At 35.4% G+C, this 25,153-nt stretch overlaps 1 pseudogene across 1 annotated transcript in view; it reads right to left on the reverse strand.

Annotated features, from left to right (window-relative positions):
- The window catches only part of LOC308640360 (vinculin-like), a 50,526-nt pseudogene extending 25,978 nt beyond the window's left edge, over window positions 1-24,548 (reverse strand). Inside the window, exons 1-9 of the transcript in view lie at window positions 24,514-24,548; window positions 19,816-19,966; window positions 19,552-19,660; window positions 16,837-16,959; window positions 14,714-14,874; window positions 7,193-7,283; window positions 6,226-6,373; window positions 2,069-2,222; window positions 992-1,114 (exon numbers count right to left, since the gene is read on the reverse strand). The product of the transcript in view is annotated as a vinculin-like (transcript). The remainder of the gene's footprint in view (window positions 1-991; window positions 1,115-2,068; window positions 2,223-6,225; window positions 6,374-7,192; window positions 7,284-14,713; window positions 14,875-16,836; window positions 16,960-19,551; window positions 19,661-19,815; window positions 19,967-24,513) is intronic.
- Between the last annotated feature and the right edge of the window lie 605 nt (window positions 24,549-25,153).

A 25,153-nucleotide genomic window follows, 5' to 3' on the forward strand; every position in this document is an offset into this window, starting at 1 on the left:
TCAAATTTGAGCTGTTATTCAAGTTGGTCTCTGTCAACACAACCTCCTGCCTAAAGTATGTCTACAAATTTATTTTGTAGCACTAGGCAGGAGTTTGTTTTCTTAGCCAACACTATCCTTTCAGTCAACATAAAACTTCAAAGAACTCTAAAGTATCTCTCACTAGGGAAAAAAATTAGGCATTGTCTCATGGAAGGACAGAAAATGAAACATGCAGGTTAAATGAAAAGCAAAATATCCTCAGAGACTAGGGATGGAGGACTTAGGTAGAATAGAATTATTCTATGGCATTATACCCTTCATTAGCATGTGTTGCAAACAGGAACATATTTATCAGAACAAAGGAATGCCTCTTTTCCATACAATCAAAGTAAGTACACAAAAGCCTTTAAGAAAGGAATCTATGATAAGACTGGTGTTAAAGGAACAATCACCCAGAAAAAGATCTTTAATAATTGCTACCTAAGAAATAACACTGTGAAGAAAGGAAGAAAGTACTTTCTTATGATTCTCCCCTTCTCCACATACACACATAAACACATGGGGGTTTTATTCATAGCTAGCTACAAAAATTATTTTCCTCATATATCTGAGAAACAGACATGTCATAAACATGATGTAGCAGGAATATCCTAGCTTATAAATTAGAAAAACTTAACTTTAAAAAGGAGTTCTTGGGCTGGGGTTGTGGCTCAGTGGTAGAGCACTTGCCTAGCAAATTGAACTGAATTCAATTCTCAGCACCACATTAATAAATATTTTTAAGGAGTTCTTAGCACACTAAAAGTATTACTTTAAAAACTATGATCGGTAATAATAAGCCTCATGTCACAGATACAATAAAGGTAATATCTGATCTGGCCAATACTACAGTGGAGGAGTATCATACATGCATTTAACCTATGGGGATTCAACTTACATGTTCAATAGGGGAAAAGGAATAGGAAAGAGAGAAAAATATTAAAGGACAATTAAAAGGATTGAATACATACTGCCTTCGTAAATCTGCTAATTTAGAAGTCAGAGCAGATATTTCTATTTTCCGAGCTTCAGCCAAAGCCCCTCGGATCTGTTCTTCTCCTTCAGGTCCACCATTTGGATCTGCAAGCCAATTCTACAGACAGAAAGAGAGAATACTGCAGTCTACTCATGAACCACATTTAATTAACCTTAACAAAGCCATCAGAAAAAAAATATCTAAATCCCATAGCACACCAGTAATTGTTTTCTAGAGTGATAATTATTATTGTTTTATAGAGGTGTTTGGCTTCATTGTAAGATCGAATCAATCTCTCATCTTTTTTTTTTCCTTTGGGAGCTGGAACTCAAACCCAAGGCCTTGTGCATGCTAAGTATGTGCTTTACCTCTGAGCTATATCCCCAACCCCTCCTTCATCTTTTTAAAAACAACTTTGTTCCTATCTATTAGCATAAAATATCTTCATAAACCTTTATCTCATCCTTAATCAGAAACATTTAAGTTTATCAAACATTTGTTTATGACATACTTGAAAATGATTTTATGTAAGAGTAGATCTATGTGTAAAGTACTGGGTTCAATTATCAGCACAACATATAAATAAATAAATAAATAAATAAACAAACAAACAAACAAACAAACAAACAAATAAAGGTGCATTGATAACTTAAAAATGAGTAGAATCAGAAAACTTTGACTCTTTACACTTCTATGACGAAATACAGTTGAGAATTCTGAGAAAAGGAACAGTTTCAATGTACTATAATCTATAACAGGAATTAGGATTCTCTTGGAAGTCAGAGTGCTCACTTTTAACTAGTCAAAATATTCAAAATGAAGACCTTCATTTCAAACTATAGATAAATATTAGTGTAAACTGTGATGGTAGGGGATGTGTTAACATTGGTAACTGCTGGGAACAAGTCAGTCAGTCATCACTTAGGAACACCCATTATCTACTCACACTAAATGATGAGAGGCGTAGAGAGAAAGAAAAGGAAGAAGGGGAAAGGAAGAGCTTGGGGATATTTGTGGAATGCTTCTCTTTCTCTTTTACTTCCCACCCCTCCTGAAAATCATTACATTTACCTGAGCAGCATCAATCTTCTTTGCTATGCTCTGCTTTGAGTTTGTCATGGCTTCCAACTTTCGAGCTGCATTCTCCACCTTTGCTGTGAGCACATCTAGACCTTGAGATACCTGCTGGGCTTTCTGCATGGCCACTGGTGAAGCTTCTTGACCTCTATTCAGACAAAGATACTGTCATTGCACCTTCTCAAATACTTAATAACAAAATATTCCTTAACACCACAGTACATGCCATTTTTGTTAGCATGCTTGTCTTTTTTCATTTTCCCCATTAATCTAGGATAACACAAGAAAACAGAGCTAAACAAAGCAAGATACACAAACCATCTTTCTCTTTTGCTTTTAAAAATACACATGAGCTTTATGGAACTGCATAACCACTTTGAAGTCAGGCCAGCAAATTTTGATAATCATTATTCGCCTCTAGGTAGTGATTATATAACCAAATCTAAACTTCAGTGGGAAAATGTACTGGGGATCTCATTGCTATGGAGGACTTTGTTATCATAGTAATGTGTGCTTTAGAAATAAGTAGCCATTGAATTGTCTTATTTATGGGCGAGAATACACTGAGAAGGCAATACATACAGAGTAATTGAAAACGCATCACAATGACAAATTTAATCTGTTTGAATCCTAATTTTTGGTGCCTCAGGGACTTTATGATGTTTAACCTCCTTTGGCTTCAGTTTTTTTTTTTCTTATAAAATAAAACTAATGTAAAATGAAAGAAAGCAATAATACGGTACTTGCCCTGCTTACTTAACAGAGTATCAAGCATCAAGATAATATACTTGAAAACACTTTGACAACAAAGCAATGTAAATATCACAGTATACTATTATGACTGAATTATCATTTGTGTAACAAACCTAATGACCTAATGATGATCTTAATTACCTTAATCCATTTGTAGACAAAACTAGTTAGAACTGAGCAGGGAAGTACATGGTGACAAGAAGTATATCATTTTCCTATAAAGTTCCTAAAGAACCATTTTCACTATTTTCCTCTCTCAGAAATGGAATGGTATTACTACAAAAAATAATGTGTTTGCAGAAACTTGTTCTCCTTTGTACATGTCTTTCTTTCTTTCTTTTTCTTCTTCTTTTTTTTTTTTTTTTTTTGCGGGTTCAATCCCTAGTACCACAATCTAAGCACTCTACCACTGAGCTACATCCCCAGCCCTGAAACTTATTTTCCTTAACAGACTTTCCCGGTCATAAAGGAAGATTTGCCATCTTTTTACAAGTTCAGATTTTTTTTAATTAGCCCAGTTTGGTTAGCTCAGTCATAGGAATGGCAACTTTATCATTCAGTAGAATGGCATGGTTCATCCTAATCTGAGCTTCTAACTTTAGAATGAACTCTAAAACATCTTTGCTTCCCTTAATAATAATATGCACCTATCATTGAATTATCTACCCTCTTTAAAAAAAATACATCTGTTTTTCATCTATACCAATACTTGAAGTAATAAACTCCATAAATTCATTGCCAGGTATATAAAAGGTATACACATACACTCTCTCTCTCCATTTTCATGTACTTGAAGACTTCCTTTACCTTCCAGAAGAATGAAGACTTAGGAAACATAATATTTATTATTTAATTTGCTATTTCCCCCTTCAAATTTAGTAATTCATGATGAGGAATCTTTGGCATGTGAATACAACTGCAAAAAAAGTAAAAATAAGTATAGGCTACATTAAAATTAAAAGTTTGCCAAGTGTGGTGGCTCACACTTGTAATTTCACTGACTTGGGAGGCTGAGACAGAAGGATTCCAAATTTGAGGACAGCCTCAGCAATTTAGCAAGGTTCTAAGCAATGTAGCAAGACTCTGTCACAAAATAAAAATGAAAAAGTCTGGGGATGTGGCTCCGTGGTTAAAATGCCCCTGGATTCCAGTGCCAAAAAAAATAGTTAATTAAGGAAGACATTCGAGGCCAGCCTCAGCAACTTAGCTAGACCCTCAGCAACTTAGCAAGGTCCTATTTCAAATTAAAAAATTAAAAAGGGCTGAGAATATAGCTCATGGAAAAGCACTCTTGCTCTTGGTTTAAAAAAAAAAACTCATTAAGTCCCATGAGGATAAAATTATATTCTTAAAATCTAGAAACTCTTCATGACCAGAAGAATATCAATGGAAGAAAAAAAAAAGGTCACTGTGTTTCAGTCATTAAAATGATAAATAGTTGAGTAGTTATGTTTAAGAAAGAACAACAGGAAGATAGCTTTCCAATCTTTCCTCATGAAAGGATATTGTAGGCTCCACTGTGAAACAGGCCCAAAGCCACTCATCACTGTTCTAGCCTTTTTGCTTTAAAGACTAATAGTTGATCCCATACAATTACCTCATTCTCTTGCTCATATTCATCTCTCTAAACACATACAATTGTGTATTTGAGAATTCCAAGTGAAAACTGTCTACCACACTCTGAAAAGGCTGTAAACAAAAGAGCCAGAAATGAGAAATTAAAAGAGCCAAGAATCTTGTCAAATTGCATTGGCATTTCTCTGAATGGGAACAAAACTTCTTTTTGTCCCTTCAGCAAAGTTAGTGCCATGCTCATGACAAGGGAGACTGCTTCTCAGCAGGAGAAGGGCTCCCTGAACTCAATGAGATCACATTTATTTAAGCTGTTTCTTCTCCTTGTCAAGATAGGGACACAATCTGAAGGCCCCAAGCTTCCAGGACGATGGTCAATCCACGAATCCCTGGAAACCATAGGAAACATTGAATGGGAATGTTCATTGGCATCTTTTTAGGTAGGGATAAATGCTTTCATCAGATTATAAAAAGTGATCTTGGTCCAAAAAAGATTAAGAACTACTCCTTTAAGGGACTGGGGTTGTGGCTCAGTGATAGAGCGCTCGCCTAGCACATGCGAGGCCCTGGGTTTAATCCTCAGCACTACATAAAAATAATAAAGATATTGTTGTGTCCAACTAAAAAATAAATAAATATTTTTAAAAAAGAATCACTCCTTTTTAGATGTGTATTCTTCAGGGTGACTACTTTGAAATCAAGTATAATGGAGCCCCTTTGTATGTGAATGATATTAAGAGGTTTCACAACATTCTCAAAGCAAAATTAATTTTCATGTACACTAGTGTCTTGGAATACTTCTACTTTCTAAAAGCCCATAGCATAAAATTCCATAAAAATGAGAAACTTTTTGAACTTTAGTAATTACGTGGAAGAATTCCAAATAAATCCATATCATACTGATTTGTCTTAACAATAAATTATACATTTATTTGAGTTATGAGGGGGAAAGTTCCAAAAGTCAAGACTTACTGAGGGTAAAAGGTAGTTAAAAGAATTAAAAACCAAAAACTAGTGCGGAAATACAAACTCATAAAGAACCCAGAAATAGCTGGGCATGGTGACACACACACACCAGTAATCCTAGGGATTTGGGAGGCTCTGGCAGGAGGATTGCCTCAACTTAGCAAGGCCCTAAGCAGTTCAGCAAGATCCTGTCTCAAAATGAAAAATAAAATGGGGGACTAGGGTTGTGGATTAGTAGTAGAGTGCTTGCCTAGCATGTGTGAGGCACTGGGTTTGATCCTCAGCACTACATAAAAGTAAGTAAATAAAATAGTTATTGTGTCCATTTATAACTAAAAATTTTAAAATTTTTAAAAATAAATAAATAAACAAATAGGGCTGGGGATGTAGCTCAGTGGTAAAGCACTCCTGGGTTCAATTCCTAGAACCCACTCTGCCAAAAAGAAAAAAAGAGCCCAGAAATTACCAGCTTAAAGGATGATCTATTTGATTTCTAAAATGATGTGAAATAATTTCAATGTTTTCACTCTTTATATTTCTTTCTACCCATCTTTCTTAATATATACCTAAACAAGCCAGACTTCAACAATGCCCCTTATTTTTCAAAAATCTATGGCTACAAACTAAAAATCCAATTTCTATTTCTATTTCAATTATAGAATAAGTTACAACTTTATTAGGTATACACTTGCATATATTAAAAGTTTAGAAAAAGGAAAGTTCACCTCAATTTCAGAAAAACTAATAAAATGAAATACCTGTTTTATCTACTAGCCAAAGATAACTCAGTAAAACTGGCACAGACTTGCTTTCTGTGTGAATTACTTACTACAAGTCTGTTAAGAGCAGAAAAACTTTACCTAGCTCGGAGGTCAGCCACTTGATCAGTCATCTGCCCTAGCATTTTGCAGGTTCCCAGGATCTCCCTGCGTTCCTTGCCTGCACAAAGTTCACCAACTTTTCCAGCTTCATCTAAGGTCTGCCTGATGGCCTGTTCACCAGCATCCCCTAAAATAAAAAGATAGTTAATACCTGCATTGTAGACCCATTAAACATTTAGAGAGGATACTTTACACATCATTTCATTCCTGAAGGAATAGATAATTTTAAATGACAAGTGAACAGAAGACAATCCATCTGATAGCTAATAGCCAAGCGATGCCCTTACAGCTGAGGTTTCAACCACAGATACTGCTAAAATAGATACTTGGAACCATATCCATTTGGAGATACTAAGCAGCTTGTGGTAATAATGTGGATGATGAAAATAGGCCGTTCTAATTTAATAGTACTTAGCACCTCCAAACTCCATTAAGCTTTTCGCTCATTCAAATGTTAATCTAAAACTGAATAAATATTAAATTAGAGAGTACACAAAGCCAAACTCAATAACATACTTGGATCTTATCTTTATATAGTCAACTTCACTTTCCAATTTTTATTGACATTACTATTTAATCTACTTAATTAAGTACTCTGTTGACATAAATGGAAGTTTACCCAATGGGAATTAGCAGAGAAGAGCTTTTATTCAAAATAATTACCTTTCCAATTTGGGGAATGGGTGAAAAAATAATTTTGCAAAGAATGCCCAGTTTTGCTTTGTTTATTCCTCCACAGTAAGAGGTGATATGGCTTATGCCCTTCATTCTTTTAAGGTCCAATAACGCTTCCACTAGTTAAAACTATCAGAAAATGAGCTATGTTCCAAATGTTATAGTAGTAATCTCAGGATTGCAAAATTCTGAAGGATTTATTCTATTCTTTTATTTGCTTCAATTTTAGATTTTTATTCTATGTATCAGAAAAGCAAAACTAAAGGGTTACCTGGGGAGGCACTGGGGTCACGGAGCCAACCTTTGGCCTGGTTCAGTTTGGAGTCTATGGAGGCCAATGCTCTCTTCATGGCTTCAGTGTCCTTTTGAAGAGAAATCCCACAATTATTTTCTTTGCAATCACTGAGGTACCATAAAACAAAGGAGTAGTTACAGCACTAACATACAAAAGCTAAGGTAGTCCTACAATGGTCTTAATAGTCTCATCACAACACAATTCTTATTGCTATCAAAATGCAGCATCTTGCATGCAAATCTTTAGTTAATTCTATTCTGTTTCCTTGTGTCTATTGCTAAAACTGTGAAAACTGGTAAAATTGCTCAAGCCAAAAGATGTTTAATGTCTTCAACAGAAAAAAGCTCTGTTGTCACATGCCTCATTATCAGCCTTTCTACTAGTCAACATTCATCTACTGCAGCCTTGCCAGAGCCCTCCCCGCTTCAGGGAAGCCTCATTAGTATGTGGTGCCACAAATCACAATTCTTTTACATCTTGTTTTGAAATATACGCCCAAACTGGATGATGTTTCACTTTAATTAATCTGAAAAACTTGGAATTACTGGTTGGAAAAAGATATTTAAAAAGTTAATGTAGCAGTTTTAATTCTCAAAAAAAAAACATTTAAAGTTATACAAGAAAAAAATTTTTTGCAGCTCTTCCTTACTACATCTCATCCTTAGTTTCTTTATAATCCCTAATCTGGAAAAAGAGGCAACATATAATAAATGGGTCTTGATTGTTTACAAACAGGATTCATGATGATAAGCATAAAATCTCCCAGGATACAGCTGGGAGACAACATATTAATTCCTCTAAAATTTTGAGTATTCATAAAATTTGTTTGAACAGAGAAAAATGCAGAGAACAGCACAACAAATACCCATGTACACATTCTCAGAATTGATAGGTTGGCCACCTCTTCAGGATCTATTTAACATCTCAAAAGAAAGTCTATATCATTCTTGCTCCAAGGAATTGACTCCTATGGAGTCAATCCATCAAAGCACAGAGTTAACCTCTAAAATTCTAGCCAATGTCCTATTATCCTAACTTTCCTCTATTTCCAATCCTAAAGAACTGAGGTTCTTAGTGGTGTTATACCACCAATTTTCCACAAGGGGGCACGAGGAGCATTCCCACTTTCAATGTAAAGGAGACCAGCCCTAGCACAAATAAAAAGCACTGGCTGCATTCATAATCAGGCTTAAAGTTAGCAGCCTGACCCCAGGTTTTTCAAAGTCCCTATTCAAATGATGGGGCTCCCAACGTTAGGATTCCCTCCTTCCCCATCTAAACAGATAGACTGTTCTGTTCTAACCTTATTTCTCAGCCACAGCACCAAAAAAGAGGTTAACTAAATTACTAAAAAAAGGACGTAAAATATTTTTATTATCAAGTTACATGGGATTATGGTAGCTATCCATAAAATGTAGCATTGTGAGATTTGAAAATCCATTTGTAACCAGTACAAATAGACAAGTTGTATTTCTGAGTGCTTTGATTTTAAGTGGTTTAAATATCTGTTCTTCTCTTTCACCTTGTTTTATATTAATTTGTACAGCAAACCTTGCCTCCAAAAGTAATGCAACACTTAATCCCAAATTAGCAAGACCCAAAACAATATCTTCTTAAAAGAAAATCTCAGGTAACTCCTAACCTCAGGGAGACAGATAGCCTTCAGGGTTTAACACAAGTTATTAGGTATAATACACAAATTATTTAGGTACAGATTAAAACACAAACACACACATACACAAGCTCTTACTTAGAAAGTATGTGAACACTCTGGAGAGGAGAAATTGTGTCAATGTAAAAATATTTAATTTAAAACCTGTTAATAGCATTTCCTTAACACATTTTCATTTTCAGTGAGAAAACCAATAGATACCAAGTATTACATTTCAAAACCTAAATTCAAAAGGGAGGGAAAGCCCTCCATGTTAGATGTTGGTTTTGCCACTTTCCCCCTCAATTATTTCAATGAATCTCAAATTTAAATATAATTTGATTTTACAAATTAAGAAACAGGGAATCACTCGGGTTTGTTGGGCTTTGTCTTGTTTTGCTATAGTCCCGGGAATCAAAGCCAGAGCCTTAAGCATCTAGGCAAGCTACAGCCCCAATCCTTGTTTTATTTTGCAACAAGGTGTCACTAAGTTGCCCGGGCCAGCCTTGAACCCACCATCCTCTTGCCTTATCCTCCCAAGCAGCAGGGATTACAGATGTATCCCACCATACCCAGCCATCTCTGGCTTGTTCACTCCAGATTTTATTCTTTTATTTCAGATAAAACTTGAGAATTTTTTTCTTTTACCAAAGAGAGTTGCCAATGATGTCATTAAGCTTCTACAACAGTCGCAAATCTCTTTTTTCAACTTTGGCTTTGGTTGATACTGACCAGAAAATAAAATGTAGACATCAAATTCATAATCCTCACTAACATAAATAGCTGCTTTTATCCTCCAATGCTCCAAAATGATTTGAAACACAATGGAAAAATAAGCTTTGCTCTATTCAGTATCCTCAAAAATCATTTCTTTTTTCTCCCCAATAAAGCTCAAAAGGCTTCTATATACTACCAAAAAAAAAAAAAGACTATGATTCTCAGGAATTGAGTAATTTACTCCTGAATAGTAGATCTGACACCACCAAGAAGTTAAAATTAAGAGATACTCTTTTTCCCTAAATAAAAACAGGGGAAATTTTGAAATTAAGCCACATTTTACAACTGGGAATTTCAACTAGTTAGCAGGTTTTTCTTTGCTCTTGTTTTTGTTTTCCTTCTGTGTTGGGGATTAAACATCCCAAGCCTTTTTTTATTTTTTACTTTTGAGACAGGGTCTCAGTTGATGAGAGTCTTGATAAATTGCCCTTGAATTTACAATCTTCTTGCCTCAATCTCCTCAGTAGCCTCTGCACCTGACAGTTACCAGTTTTTAATAATGAATTTTAGACCATTTTGGAGGTTTAAAACTAATTATAATCTAATTATATAAACTAATTATAATCTTGTGGTCAACCATAATATGTGCCCCGAGCACTTTGTTAAACTCTGTCACATAAGTCTAAGTACCCAGAGTACAATCTGAGTATGAAATAGAAGGAAAAAAATAACAACAATCTTTTGAGAATTCTTCTCTATAAAAATTCAAATTTAGGAAAAAAGCCTCCACCAATCTTCTGTTTTTTATTTGTTTGTTGTTTTTTCAAAGAGTGAGAGTAAAAAAAGACCAGATCTAGTCATGCAGCTTTGGGACAGCTGGCAGGTAGTATTCTGCCCTCCTCTATAATCCCTTTTATTACAAAAATCTTATCAGATCAAGTTTTAAATGAAAAAATACAGCCTTGGCACTGTTCCCCACAAACCAAAAGATGTAAGGTCATCCTAAGAGAATACTGATTTACATGATTTTCCAGGAACTGAAACACTCCTAAAATTCAATATATGTTTAGGCCTCAAAAATACCTGTGAATAATACTGAGATCCTCTATACAGGATCAAGAAGAGCTATCATTAGGAAAGTGATGTCCTGCAATCCCAGGAATTTAAAATTGGAAATTTTAAATATTGGGAATAAGGACCTCTCTATATCACTCCCCAAGCTGCTTTTCCCTTCTTCCACTAACACCTCCCTTCCCACCGCATTCCATTTCTGATAACATTTTCACTATCATAACTTATCTAGTCCTGAGACTTCAGACAAGTTATCTTCTCTGGACCTCGGTTTCTCATTTCTCATCTCTAAGAATACCTTCCCAGCTCTAAAAATCTAGGCCACCTATGAGCACACAACCAGATGAATCAGCTAGCTGAAGATAACAGATCAGAAAGGAAACATAAACTCCTTTGACATTTTGGGGGATTTTCTCCTTATTGGGGGAGGGGAAAGAATAACACATCATAAATACCTGAATTAACTATTTATCCTGAACAGAAAAATCTTTCATTCTATTAGCTGCTAAAACAAAACACTAAAACACTCTTTAAAAGTTCATATACAACCTCTTTTTAAAAATAATCAAATAGGGGCAGGGGCTGTAGCTCAGTGGTACAGCATTTGCCTAGCATGTGTGAGGCACTGGGTTCAATCCTCAGTACCACATAAAAATAAATAAAATAAAGGCATTTTTAAAAAGTTGTATCTGTTTAAAGAAAAGGAAAAATAAAATAAAATCCTTAAATCTCAACGGTTTGCAGTAAGGGATAGTATTACAGGATGGCATGTTCTAACCAATATTTCCTTCTTTGGTAAAGTATATGCAGGACCTCTGAGTCAGTCACTGCTTTTACTCATCACCAGTTTAGGACCACAGTGGGAGGAAACTCCCCACAACTCATTTTGAATAACCATATTTAATGACTCAAGTTATCTTAGCAGTGAAATGCTTTTCAAATTTTTGTCTCATTTTTTCTTAATTTCCAACATGCAACAAAATACAAGTACTATTAATACAAAAAAATAATATTGAGTATTAAATTTATAAAGAGTAGTATTAGAATTATGTTTAACTTAAATTCTTTTGGCTTATAATGTATTCCTAAGAAAAAATATTAACTTGACTTTCAATGATCACTATGATTGTTGATTTAAGAAAGGGACACTTTTTATTTTTAAAAGAAATAGTGTTTAAAGTCAAAGATCCTTTTAAATTTGTAAATCTGCAATTTGAATATAGGTATAAAATGTCAAATAGCCATTGCATTGCCTCTTCAAAACCTGAACTTAATTGGCAAGACACACTTTTTATCAAGAATTCATTCCACTTACTTTCTTCCCCCATTTTTCTAGAGGAACCATCACTTTCCAGAAGAATACTGCACCAATGGGGAAGCATGAAACAAGTATGGTAAGACAAAGTTAATTATATATTAGTAGGGCCAAGAGGAGGTGAAAGACACTGTATGCATTGAACAGAATAGGAACTCAGTGATAACAGACACAAGGTCTGATTAATTCACTGCTTACAGTTGAGTAATGAAAGATGCATAACCCTAATAAACAGAAAAACAGCCCAAATCCTAGTTACCAATGTCAGTTTTAAGGTAATTTTTTTTGCTAAATATTCTTGTAACTAATAAAAATTATTTTTTAGGGAGTGAGCAGAGGTAAGAGTGGATGGGGACAGGGTTGGGAGGAAGAGTTGCCTTGTATCTCTTTTTACAGTATTTTTATTTTTTTGAACCAGTTAAATGTATAACAAAAGTAAACAGGTTTAAAAATTTCTTGTTCATTCTGATGTCATGTATTTGAGCTTCTTTTTGCTTGAACTCACTGATTTTACTTTCTTTCACTCCTGATAAAGTTAGTTTTGCAGCATCCTAGCCAACTTACTTTCTCCTAGATGAACATAAAACTGGGACAGCTTTAAGACCACACATGGTGAGGAATAGGTCTATTCCTTATATATCCTCCCAAGTCCTGAAAAACTCAATGAAAGTTGTTTTATTTTGTTAAAGATGTAGCACTGGATCACAGTACAAAATAAAGCTGAGCACTTATTCATTTACTCACATTTACTAAATGATGAATGACTTTCCTCTCAAAACTAGAGAAACATTAAAATTAAATGCCTGTTCCTCCTTACTACTTTCTCGTCCACTAAAAGCAAAGGAAAGAGATTAGGGGAACATGAATTCAGAAAATTATGGCTGATTCACAGCTTAGACAGTTCACATAGTAAGCCATGGACTGAAGTTAGGAAAATCACTAGGTATACATAGTTTGCTTCTTTTGTCCTTTGGACTTTAACAAATCAAAGGATTATTACGCAGGACAGGTGCCTCAGCTAAGCTATCTATCCTACTCATTTTCATTTTGACTTAAAAGTTCCAATTACACAACTCCAAAAGCAAAATTTCAGAGCCGGTCAAGAAGACTGGTGGGAGATGGCATCAGCTGGAAGTATCCTTTCCTTAGAGCAGGGTCTACATACAGGTAACTCAAAGGTTACCCAGCTACCTGGGGAAAACCGCTTCACATGAAGTCAGTGGGAATGACCAGGCAAAATAAGTCCTAAGGATCCTACTGAAAACAGATTTAAAAAAGCACCTACCAAATACAGAAATCCTGATGGCCCATAGTAATGTGTTTCCTTTTGTTTCTCCCCAAAGAAATAGCTCAATATGAGCAGAGTCAAACAGTATGTGCAGCACAGCCAGAGTCCCATATTAAATCACATTCTAACGCATAGTCAAGCACAGTGTTACACACCGGCATACAGAATAAGGCACAGCACACAGCACAAGAAAACCCCATGGACATGCTTTTTCTGTTTTTAAGCAAAAAAGAAACTAAAGGGCAAGAGAAAGCTTACCTTCTAAACGTGAGAAAAAGAATAAAACAAACAAGAGAACAACAACAAAAAAGATGCATAAAGAAGTCACAACAGGGAAGTAAAAGTCAAGTATGCAAAAGCAAAATTAAATCAATATCAAAAATTTAAAATGATTTTACCATGTAAATTTAAAATATAATCTTAGAACCAGTTGAAGAACTGCACATCAATGAGAAAATGCCTGTTAAACAAATCCATAGTTGAAGTAAACTAATGTAATATCCATTGTTAAATTACCTTTCTGGGTAAAAGAGAAAGTGCTGGTGGTTTTTAGGTCCCTGCTTTGACCCTACCTTTTACGTGTCCTGAAGGAAAAACATATATATCTCTACTAAACAACCAACAAAAGTCAAACTATAAAATCCCCTCTTTAGTCAGCTACCAGCCTGCTAGGTGACCCTGGAAACATTTGGGTCTAGATCCTAGAGAAAGCAGTATATTCCCCAAACTGCCTGCATCTTTGCCTGCATCTTGGGCTCCTAAGTATAAACACAAATGTCTCTGCTCTTCCAGATGTGGAAGCTTTGCTCATAGTCACTACATAGGAAAAAGTGGACCAGAGTGGCAGTAACACAAAACCACTGCTGACAGACTCTAAAAGGAATCCACCAATCCCGTTAAGCCCAAGAAGAGATTCTAGACAGGGTGAAAGGGACTTCACAAACTAACTGACAAATGTAAAGACAAATATTTTAAATTAAATTTCCTTAGAGAAAAGGGAATAATGAAGAGACACATGTACAAATGCTAAGATGTTCCTCTGTATATTCCTCTGAATCAAAGGTTGGGTAAAGGAAATTTTTCCATAAAGTTTAAAATTATAGGCATATTCTGTGTCTTTCTTAGTCACCTGGCTACAATCACCCACATACAAGGAAGAGATCCCACCCAGGAGACTAACATTCCTCATCAGCCAACCTGAAAGAAAGGCTACCCACCTCAGCCTTCAACCAATATTCATTCCACATGACTGTTTATTTATTCTACCTTGGAACAAAGAAATTTGCAAAGGTAGCAAGTAACCCATGAAACAAAAGTAAAGAAGAAATTACATTCACAATAAGTACTCTTATGCTATACACAATTACAAGATAAAATCTGCAACAGGTAACAATCAAAATCACCTAGGAAGGGAGAATTCAGGATTTTGCTTATTTCTCCTCCAATAAGACTTACTTTGCTGGCCCAGGCATCTTCATCCCAAGAAGTGAGTTGTAATACACGGATGATCTCATTAATTTCAGCACTCATCTTTTCTACAGTAAAATTGCGATTTTTCAAAGCTTCTTCTATTCCTTGGTTTTTTGAATTTTTAGTTGTTACAAAAATCTTCATAGCTATAAAAATAAACAAAAGATCAGCAATTAAATCTTGTTGTGTGACAATATTCATACAAGATGTTCTACACTTTGAACACATATTTTGAATTTCTAAAGTCTTAGAAATATACAAAAACAAACACTACAAATCTGCCAATAAAGTTCCAATATTACAACTTTCATTGCAAAGAAATCTAAAGGTACAAAACATCACCACTACATGATTAGGGAACTAATTAACATGCATATACTGATGAGTTATAATCATAAAATATCTAATATTCTTAATATCCTTCTAAATAAGCTATTATCCTGCACCCTAAAACTGGTTCCACCCACTGCAAACCTAATGGGACAAGATGAAAACCATCAATAATACTATGGAGTATCCTGCTGCCTCCAATCTCAATAGAAGACCCCAAAGAATCAATTTATCTTCCGGGACTTCTCTCACTATGGAGCAGGGTAAAATAGAAGTAAAATAGAAAAAATTAAGAATGATATTTTCCCAGAAGTAAAATAGAAAAAATTAAGAATGATAATAAGGAGCATTAGAGAAAGAATATCTTCCCATCAAATTATTAAAAATTTCATAAGCAAAGATTAATTAACACTTTATTGAGTTACCCAGATTAGAAAGAAACCATCTTCCAATGCACATAGAACACATGGCCTCAAAACATATTCCTAGAGCTAGGGAGATCATTCAGTGGTAGAGTACTTGGGTCACAGAGGCAAGGCCCTGGATTCAATCCTTCCCCAAGTCCCCTCCTTTTGTGTATGTGTGTGTATGTGTGGTACTGGGGTTTGAACCCAGGACCTTGCTCATACTAAGCACATACTCTACCACTGAGCTACATCCCCAACCCTCCTGGATTCAATCCCTAGCAAAATATGCATGCTCACACAACACAAACCACCACCAGCACCACCCCACAAATACTTTCCACATAGGATCCTATCTACAAATTTTTGTTTTGTAGTGCATGTAAGAGCATTTTGAACTCTTACATTCATATCTCCTTTTTTAGCTTCTATCTAAACCATCAGAGCAGGTAACTAGGGTCACAGTGATATGCCTCATAACATTTTAAAAATGAAGCTGACCTCTTAGAGCTAAACTAAGTAACTAACAATCAGATTAAGATAATTATGTAAACCAAGCATGGCTGGACACAGTGGTACACCCATGTAATCCCAGTCACTCTGGAGCCTGAAGCAGGAGAATCATGAGTTTAAAGCCAGCCTCAGCAACTTAGCAAGGCCCTAAGCAACTCAGTGAGACCCTGTCTCTCAATTTTTTTTAAAAAAGGGGGTGGGGAGTGGGTGGGCTGGGGTTGTGCCTCAGTGGTTAAGTGCTCTGGGTTCAATCCCTGATACCAAAAAATAAATAAATAAAAGAAGGACTGGCACATACTAAACACTCAGTAAGTACAAATCCCTTTTGCTAGGTGAGAAAGCAGCCATCATGTTTGCATTTTGGGGCTATGCTCAAAGTGAAAGTGGTCCCAGCTGGTGGCCAAAGAGCTGATCTATTCACAGTACAGAAAACAGTTAAATATCTTTTTAGGAAAATTGTGCTAACACTGAAAAGGGCTCTGAGTTCATTTCTTTATTATACAGTGCTCTATATAGCCATTCTAGTTTCTAATTATTTTTATATAACACAAGTAAAGGTGTGAAAAAATCAATGTCCATGATTACAGGAGATTCCACCTCTCAAGGAAAAGGTCCTGTTAGAGTTTTAGGAGAACAGACTAGGCCACAGAAAGGGCAAGTTCAAACAAAGTACAGGAGAAGGAGAGCATTTGAGATGAATCCTTTTTAGCATCATGCACCATCATGTAACACCCAATCAATCAAATCTCACTTTTACCCAAGCTAAAGGACATCAAAGGAAGCAGGAAAAAAATGAACTTCAGAGTTCAGAACATACTAACATTTATTTTCCTTACAAACTAAAATGCAAGCAGGAAATACCTGAAATGAGAACTGGAAGCAACTCTTTCACAGTGTTCATTGAGTTCACCAACATTACTCGGTGCTCCTGGTGAGTCAACTCCTGCTGTCTCTCATCAATCATCTTGGCCATCTTAGTCATTCCTGGGGCACAAGGAAGAAATTTTGCAGGAAGAGTAGTAAAACAAGCATGGATCTGGCTCTCTAAGCCTAAATCCATTATGAATTACTATCAAAGTCCAAACCACTAATCACTGAACCCTAGCATTTATGCAAGTTTATTCCTTTTAATGAAAGTAATTTATTATATGAAAACTCTAAATACAATATAATTTTCATGTTTGACAAAAATATACTCACAAATATTAGAAACAGAAACAAATTAATACCTATTTGTAAAAAAAATAAATGGATAAGTGGGATAAAAATATTTTACCAGATTACTACACATACAGGTATCACACCATATATCTGGCCACCATGATGTGCTATGTAAGAATCCCATGTGAGCCTAGTGCTGAATACAGTGACTAAAAAAGTTCTAAGAATTTCAGTGGTGTGTTTTGTCTTCATCTTCATATATATATTTTTTTACTTTCCAATTTGTCCAAAATAAGCATATACTACTTTTTTAATAAGTTTTTAGTTGTAGATGGATACTTTATTTTATTTGTTTGTTTTTATGTGGTGCTAAGGATTGAAACCAGTGCCTCACACATACTAGGCAAGCATTCTACCACTGAGCCACAACCCCAGCATATACCACTTTTATAAGTAGAAACAAATAGAAATATTATAAAAATAATCACAGTTATGATAGTGCTTGAAAGCATCTGGTGTTTTGCAATCAGTCTGCTAGAACTTTTGGTTATTATTCAAAGGTGCTATGTGATTTTCTAAAGCTTTGATTTTCAAATTGCTCCTAGGACTTCAGGGGTGCTTTACTTCTGAGCTGCATCTCTAGTCCTTTTTATTTTTATTTTGAGATAGGGTCTAGTAAGGTGCTGAGGCTGGCCTTGAACTTTCAGTCCTCCTGTCTCAGTCTCCCAAGTGACTGGGATTATGCCAGGCTACTCCGAGGATTTCTTAAATTGTCTCACAGACCATCCAAAAAGAAGCAGGAAGGTGGGGCCACCTCTTTTTCATCCATAATAGTTTCCTTTTGTCTGTTATGCATAAAATTCCACTTGAGGAAACAGAAAAATTTTACAGTATAAGAAAGTTTAGAATACAGCTCTGAAGCAAAAAAAAAAAAAAAAAAAACCAAAAACAAAAAACATTTCCAGGTGATCTTCTTAAATTTCATTAAAGTGACTATACTGGCCAGCATGGTGGCTCACGCCTGTAATCCCAGTGGCTTGGGAGGCTGAGGCAGGAGGATTGTGATTTCAAAGCCAGCCTCAGCAAAAGCGAGGCACTGAACAACTCAGTGAGACCCTAAATAAAATAAAATACAAAATAGGGCTGGAGAATATTGCCCCTGAGTTCGATCCCTGGAACCCCCACCCCACCCCCCAAAAAATGACTATACTGGAACCTAAAATACTGTAAGTATCAGGGCATGGTGGCACATGCCTATAATCAGGAGGCTGAGGCAGGAGGATCATAAATTCAAAGCCAGCTTGAGCAACTTATCGAGACTCTTGTCTCAAAATAAAAAAATTAAAAGAGTCAGGCTCAGTGGCACATCCCTATAATCCAGGTGACTTTGGAGGTAAAGGCAGGAGAATCACAAATTCAAGACCAGCCTCCACAACATAACAAGATCAGTTTCAAACAACAACAACCAAAAAAAAAAAAAAAAAAAAAACTTAGTGTGGTGGCATAGGCCTGTAATCCCAATGACTCAGGAGTCAGGAAGATCGAAAGTTTAAAGCTGGCCCGAAGCAACTCATTGACAACCTTTCTCAAATAAAAAATAAAGATCTGGGGATGTTGCCCAGTGGTAGAACATCTGTGGATTCAATCCCCAGTACATCAATCAATAACATTTAATAATAGGACTACAGAAATAGCTCTGTGGTATAGCATATTCCAGTCCTGGGTTCAATCCCTAGTACAGAAGGAAAAAATACTGTTTGCAAAATCCAACATTTTACATAAAACAGAAGAATTTTATAAGGTGATAAATATCAAGTTTATCATTTCTTCTTCAATGATTCTCAAGGTCATGTTACCTGTCTGTAACATCAAAAGCTGGTATCTATTTGTGTATTTTGAATATTAAATACTCAGATGCTTAAACAATTATTTCAAAATGAGATTTAACCACACAGCTCTTCTCTCCTAGATCTGATTATATTAGGCAGCCTTGGGCTAGGGCAGTAATCCACAATAGTAGGCAGGCTAATTAGCAAGTTAAGAGATCAGAAAAAGCTAAAAGCCAGCTGGCAGACAGTGAAGGAATGCTGTGTAATGTGAAATGAAGAGGTCAGGATTCATGGTGACCCTCAGCATTACAGTAATAGAAAAGTATTTTCTACGTTCTCCAGCAACATTTGCAATGTTGGTTTAATTTATTCCACAGGGCCAGAATTTGTAGAAAGCAGATTCAGATTTGATAGACAAAGACATCTCCTCAGCAGAAGCTCCATCAACAGAACAGACACACCTGAAAGCCCAGTGCATGATCACCTATCTTCTGCAAAAAGACAAGTATCCTTTCCTCATGATCCAACATGGACAACCCACAAACACACACAAAAAAAATTATTATAAAAACTCAATATGACTAACCTGGCCCAAGATTCTTTGTATAAGTGACCAAATTTTCCATAGTCTCCACTACCTCTGCCACTGTAAGATATTCCAAAATTCCTTTGCAAACTCGGATAATTTTACGAACCTGAAAACATATTTCAGTATTCAGTCAAGTGAGAGAATTATACATAGAAAACATGGTAATGCGAATGTGTAGCCACCAATTATCAGTGTTCCATTATTATCTGTAAAACTAATTTATTTTTCTGGGAGAATCAGCATGGGCCTCAGATTGCCTACCTCAGCCTCATTGAAGGTAAGGAGTAGATCTGATGTGCCAGAGAGGATGCCCCTTGACCCATCAATTAGATAATCTCGAGCAGGCACTGAGTAAGGGTCAGACTGAAGCATCTGGGCTGCTTGGACAAGCTTGGTGCAAGCATTCTCAACCCTGGGAGAAAGAACATGGGTTAACTAGCAGAACCAAGCAGAAGACTATCATGAAGAATTTAAATATATGTAAATTCACATTTTTTTTCTACATGAAAAATATCCAAGACCAACTGATAATCTGATTAGGTTTCTAGATTATTTGCAGTTAATGGGAGAACACTCGTTCATTCATTCTTTCATTCAGTGCACCAAATCTTTGTTCTTTGTTTTTTCTTGGCAACAAAAAAATGTTGAGAACACATGTAGGACCTTTTACATTATGTTGTTATCTCTCTGTAACTCCTTGTTTCTTTACTCCTTCCTCTCCATTCTATACATACTGCCATCAAAAGGCACTGAATAAAGAACTGAAATCCTTGATAGTATTTTCAGATTTAACAGAATACAAATTTTTCACTCATGACCTAAACAGACTTGTTTGACAAATCCATTGGCCCACTTACAAACAGCCTATAAAACTATGTTGTTAAAAAGATCAGTAAACCAGTTATTAATAGCAATATAGTTTAATACAGACCACAAGATCAGCCAAGGGTTTGAATGGTGGGTTAGGGTGGGGTAAATTAATTTAAAAGAAGAATCCAAAATGCAAAAAAAAAAAAAGTATTTCTCCTGGATCCTCCTGCACTACTGAAATGTACTCATTCATTCAATTAACCGTCCATACAGAGAGCCTAACAGATCCTCTAATCTCATATTCAGTGTACTCACAGTTATCACTGAGTAACTTATAAAGATAAGGAATAAATTCCTTAAAGTTAAAATGCTTAGGGGCTGGGGATGTGGCTCAAGCGGTAGCGCGCTCGCCTGGCATGTGTGTGGCCCGGGTTTGATTCTCAGCACCACATACAAACAAAGATGTTGTGTCCGCCAATAACTAAAAAATAAATATTAAAATTCTCTGTCTCTCTTTCTCTCTCTACCTCTCTCACTCTCTCTTTAAAAAAAAAGTTAAAATGCTTAGCCAAAATTACACATTCTCATTTGAAAACACAATAAATGTCACATGCAAAAAAAAAATACTACCACACAAGGTTATTTTGAGGATCAAATGAAATAACACAAAACTTTACAAGTATAAAGTAGGGTTGCCTTATTAATAAAAAGAATTAAACCAGCATAAGAATTTCAACTACATAAAAAGCACTGGGCTACAGAAATGGCAGGTATGTATATAAAGATGTAAAAAGCATTATTCTAACTCTCAAAAAGCATACCTTCCTAAGCTAAAACACAAATATTGGTGCCATAAGATAGTAACTAACAAATATCAGTGAAGAACAAGATTTATTTGATATGGCTTTTGGTCAGTCTCAAGGGCCTGAGTAGTTTGTTATTATTATTTTTTCTTTTAGTTGTAGATGGGCAAAATACCTTTATTTTATTTATTTATTTATGTAGTGCTGAGGATCAAACACAGTGTCTCACATATGCAAGACAAGTGCTCTACCACTGAGCTACACCCTCAGCTCATATTATTTTTAATTTTTAAATTAAAATTTTGGTTTAATTTTAAATTGTGTAATATGTATATTCAGATATATTACACAAACATATACACATTTAAAACTAATAGGGCATAGGGTGAAAAATCTTCCCTCCTTTATCTATCTTCTAAGCACTCAAAGTCAATTCCACTTGAAATCAATGTTGAGTTTCCTTCAATGCTGCATTTCCTCTGTATGTCTTCATAAGACATTTTTGGTATATGAAAGCATTTTCCCTTTTTACACAAATAGGATCACACTAAGCACACTCTGCTTTCTGTTTTTTTTTTTTTTTAACTTGGAAATGTTCTATTAAAAATACATAAAGAGTTGCTTCATTCTTTTATACAGCTACATAATAGTTCATAATTTATTAGCCTGCCTCAATGAATCATCTTGGATACTCATCATTTTACCCAGAATTATCTGTAGGATAATTCTAGAAATGGAATTGCTAAATCAAAGGTTCTGTCTCACCAATTAAGTATATAATCAAACTTTTAGATCTTCACTAGTGATACACAAAGATTGGATCCCAATATAGTTTGTGTGTTTGTTTCAATTAAAGGGAAAGTCACATAACATAAAACCATTCAAATAATCATCTTAATGGTACAACTCAATAGCATTTAGTACTCACAATGTTGTTCAATTACCACCTCTCTCTGGCACCAAAATGCTTTATCATCTCAGTAAATACCAAGCACTCATTAAGTAATCATTCCTCATTTCCCCCTTCCCCCATCCCTTGATAATCACTAATCTGCTTTCCATCTCTGTAGATTTGCTTATATATTTATAAAAAAATTCATATACCATGTAACATTTATTGTCTATTTTCTCTTATATAGCCTAATGTTTTCAAGATTCATCCAAGTTGTAGCTTTTATAAGTATCTCATTTCTTTTTTTTTATTGGTTCTTTTTAGTTATACATACATTAGGATTGTTTTTTGAGAGAGAGAGAGAGAGAGAGAAAGAGAGAGAGAGAGAGAGAATTTTTTAACATTTATTTTTTAGTTTTCGGTGGACACAACATCTTTATTTTATTTTTATGTGGTGCTGAGGATTGAACCCAGTGCCCCGCACATGCCAGGCGAGCGTGTTACCGCTTGAGCCACATCCCCAGCCCAATACATTAGGATTTTGACATAATTATAAAGCATAGAATACAATTTACTCTAATTCAGTCTCCAATATTTGCCTTTTCTCTTCCCTCCTTTCCCTCTATTTCCCTTCCCTGTACTCTCCTGATCTTTCTGCTATATACTCTTTTCTATTTTGCATATATATGTCACAATTAGCTTTATCCATTCATGCACTGATGGACATCTGGTTTATTTCTACCTCTTGGCAATCATAAATAATGCTGTAAAACTTTCTGTATGGATATGTTTTCATTTTTCTTGGTTATTACATCTATTAAGGGAATTCTAGGTAATATATTAATTCCATGTTCAAATTTTTTGAGAAATTGTAAAACTGTTTACCAACTCTGCACCATTTTACATTCTCACCAGTAACAAAGGAGTTCCTAATCCTGTACATCCTCACTGACACTTGTTATTTTTCATTTTGTTTTTATTAAAGCCAGCCAAGGGCTGGGGTTGTGGCTCAGTGGTAGAGTGCTTGCCTAACACATGTGAGGCACTGGGTTCAATCCTCACTACCACATAAAAATTTAAAAAAAAAAATGCCAGCCAAACGGTATCTCATGGTTTCTATTTGCATTTCTTTAATGACAAATGATGGTGGACATCTTTTGATATGCTTGCCCATTTTGACATCTTTTCGAAGAAATGTCTATTCAAGTCCTTTGGCTATTTTTTCAATTTGGTTGTCTTAATATATGTTAGATATTAAACCCTCATCAGATATACAATTTGCAAATACCTTTTCCTATTTTGTTGGTTGTCTTTTTATTCAACATAGTTTTAACTTTCATTCCTCTTATTATGAATCAAGCTGAAGAGATTTTCATATTTTTAAAATTATAAAAGCTTTGTGAATAGCACATGCCTGTGATACCAGATATCCAGGAGGCTGAGGTGCAACTCAGACACTGTTATCAGAGTCCTAGAACAGAGGCCCAACTCTGGGAGTGTCAATTATCAAGTACAACAACTCATCCCAAAAACCAAACAGAAAAAAGTAATGGTGAAAAGCAGGAAAGGAACTTTAATCAGTATAACTATACTAGAAAGACAACAGAGAACCGTGTTTCCAACTCTGACTTCAGCGGTACTGACATGAGCTCCCAGATTAGGGAGACAAGGGGGAGCCAGAAATATGCACAGTCAAGCAGTCTTGGTATCATTTTCTCAGGATTAGTCAGGCAGGACCTTACTGGAATCCATAAGAAAGTTGCTATTTGGGGCTGGGGATGTGGCTCAAGTGGTAGCGCACTTGCCTGGCATTCGTGCGGCCCGGGTTCAATCCTCAGCACCACATACAAACAAAGATGTTGTGTCCGCTGAAAACTAGAAAAATAAATAAATATTTAAAAAAAAAGAAAAGAAAGTTGCTATGCCCAGTGGGTAGTTTTGACTTATCATAAGAAATTTATGGATTAGATCCGTTTTTTTTCTGGAATACAAGGTAACTGACTCAGAAAGCAAAGGAGACAGATTTCAAAATGCAAACAGATACCAAGTTTTTTACATTTTCAGGCCAAATGAAGAGTCAGTGGTTCTAGAAAAAGCAACCTTTAAGTCCTTGTTATAACATTAACAATCCAAAGTTAGTGTTGACTCCATAGTCTAAGGGCTCAGGCCCAAGACAACATTCACTTCAGACACTAATCACAAGTATTGGGTGCCTAAGGTACCTATACTTCTGTCTGACTTGACTACTTTTATGAACAAGCCCTGTTGTTAACATAATCCAAATATGTTTATGTCTTTTCACAATGAAGCTTCTGTCCTAGGACCCAGGTATACCAGGTATTCAAAAAGATGTGAAAATAACACCTGTAATGAAAAATAAAACAATCATTCAAAACCAACTCAGAAATTCAAAGATGACAGAATCACTAGACAAGAATATTTAAAAGTTATTACAGCTGTAGTCTATATTTACGATTGAGGCCGGGCATGGTGGCGGACGCCTGTAATCCCAGCAGCTCAGGAGGCTGAGACAGGAGGATCTTGAGTTCAAAGCCACTCTCAGCAAAGTTGAGGCACTAAGCAACTCAGTGAGACCTTGTCTCTAAATAAAATACAAAAGAAGGCTAGGGATGTGGCTCAGTGGTTAGTGCCCCTGAGTTCAATCCCTGGTACAAAAAAAAAAAAAAAAAAAAAAAGATTGAGTACCTTAGATAGATAAATTAAATGCATAAAAAGACCCAAACAGAACAAGTAGATGTAAAAATAAACTGAGATACAAAAATACAATGTGAATTAGTAGCAGATTAGATAACACACACACACACACACAAAATTACTGAAGTTGAAGTCATAACAATAGAAACTATCCAAGATCAAATGGGGTCAAAACATAATTTTTTTAAATTAAACCATCAGTAAGCTATGGAACAACTCCAAAGAACCTCATATCTGTACAAATGAAGCCTCAAAGGAAAGAAGGCGGCAGGGGTAAAGGGAATTACTTGAAGAAATAAAGGCTAAAATATTTCCAAATTTGAAGAAAACTATAAAGTCCTACGTCCAAAAGGCTCAATAAATCCCAAATATAACAATA

Source organism: Spermophilus citellus (assembly GCF_964194105.1).
Source record: "Spermophilus citellus genome assembly, contig: SCAFFOLD_180, whole genome shotgun sequence".
Taxonomy (NCBI): Eukaryota; Metazoa; Chordata; class Mammalia; order Rodentia; family Sciuridae; genus Spermophilus; species Spermophilus citellus.